Raw genomic sequence first — 1919 nt, forward strand, 5'->3', positions numbered from 1 at the left:
CCCAGGCCTTCCATTCCTAGAAACTAGAGCTTTCATAAAAGTCAGCCGATGTCAGCAAACTGTCATCGGATCCCACCTCTTCGCTCTTCTCTTCACTCATTTTTAGATCAGGAAAACACATTTCTCCAGTCTATTATTATTTTCTTCTATCAGTTTAAGAACGGAATTAACTAATGTAGTATGTAATGAGAACACTGTTTTATGGGCTGGTTTTCTTATGATAGAAAACGTATGGAGAAGTAATGCAGGAAAGAGAACGGAAAATTGTAGGGGCTGTATGGGGATCTATTCTATTTGTAATAGCTAAATAATTTAGCTATTATAAATAGGTCCCCATCAGCCTAAATATGAGTTTAATGTAAGAAGGGGGCTCTGAAGGGCACATTACTGATGTTGAAGACTTGGAGAACTACTAAGGATTTCAGAGGCTGTGCGGCCTCGTTTTTTGGGAATAATATCGTAACGAACAATCGTATCGGTACGAGATTTTGCGACAGTGTATTTCACACACTGCCTTAATTTTGAAGGGTATCGCCAACCGCCACAAGTAGAGAATAAAGGCACTTGTCCCTATACCAAGAGGGTAAAGTCATCAGTGTCAAGCAAAGATACGAACACAACTACCATAGGCTCCGCCCACCTTGTTCCTCTTCCCTCCATCTCCCGCCTCCTCTCTCTCTCTCTCTCTCTCTCTCTCTCTCTCTCTCTCTCTCTCTCTCTCTCTCATGTAGCTTCGTAACTATAATGAATGAAAGGCATGCATTAATTGTAGTGGCGTTATATACTCTTTCTAATACTGATAGGCATCCTTTAAATAAAGTTGAGAGTAGGGTAACGTGTTACTTACATAGCCTAATTACCTCCGTAACTATTGGTAGCGTAGTGGTTTGGTGGTTTATGGTGTACGTTTTCGTAGGGCTATTGTATAGCATGTACCTACTGATAAAAGTAATGGTGCTCTTATCGCCAAATTATAGTGGTGCTATTAATTTTATTGTCAGGGAAGAGCTGAAAGTATGGTAACGGGAAGAATTGCGAAGGTATAAAATGTTTGAGGTAGTACTAAAAGTGAATCACTGAGTGTGGATGAGGGACACTGGGTTATGAGGCTTATATTAAGGAACTTTATACAATATAGTGATGGCAAGGACACTCTTGGTTTACTAAGGATACAAACAAGAATATTCAAGACTTTAATCTTCTTCACAACTTAACACTAAATCCCCATCATCATCACTGTCACAGTCAAGGTTAATAACGAGAGGATCGACACTTTCATGGATATTATCCGTTGTCCAGTAGTCGTCCTCAAAGCGTCGTGATCGCCGAACCGCACCTTCCCACACCTCGGCTGTGACAGAAAGTCTGGCCTCCTCCATCCTGGCTTGCAGGTCATGGTTTAGAAATAAGTTTCGGCATGACTAAGGCTGCGATTCTAATGAGCGGAGGGCACAAGGACTTATTTACTATGTTAAACAAGAGAAAACAATAAAAACTTACCTATTCAAAGCAATCTTAAGGCTATTGCTGGCCTTCTCCTTGTTAAAAAAGTTAACAAGTCGCGTGACAAACGCATTTCTGCAGCCATGGCGACAGTGCTGTATCTTAGTGGCCATTTTATCTTCTCTCTGGTACACTTGACGACTGGTGCCGCGAGTCAAAGTCAGGTGACGAAGAAAGGTAGCAAAAAGGAAAACAACAAAAAACAAACGAGAGAGAAACAAATACAAGCGAGCAATCGTTCTACCATCAATCATGGTAGTCATCATTTACCACCTCACCCTACTCTCACATGTCATTACGTCCACGGCCCAGATGTGTATCACTATGCTCAAAATTAAAGTCCCAGTATCACATCAAGCATGCCTTAATTGAAAAAAAAAAAATCATTCTCGAGTATGTATGTATCTTCCAGAGAG

General features: G+C 40.9%; 1 long non-coding RNA gene across 1 annotated transcript; it reads right to left on the reverse strand.

The window, feature by feature from the left end:
- Positions 1-1180: 1180 nt before the first annotated feature.
- Positions 1181-1919, reverse strand: LOC127004009 (uncharacterized). Its single transcript, XR_007757505.1, has 2 exons — positions 1723-1919; positions 1181-1370 (listed from the first exon to the last, which is right to left on the reverse strand). It is a non-coding gene; the product is annotated as an uncharacterized LOC127004009 (long non-coding RNA).

This window comes from Eriocheir sinensis, chromosome 27, assembly GCF_024679095.1.
Source record: "Eriocheir sinensis breed Jianghai 21 chromosome 27, ASM2467909v1, whole genome shotgun sequence".
Classification (NCBI taxonomy): Eukaryota; Metazoa; Arthropoda; class Malacostraca; order Decapoda; family Varunidae; genus Eriocheir; species Eriocheir sinensis.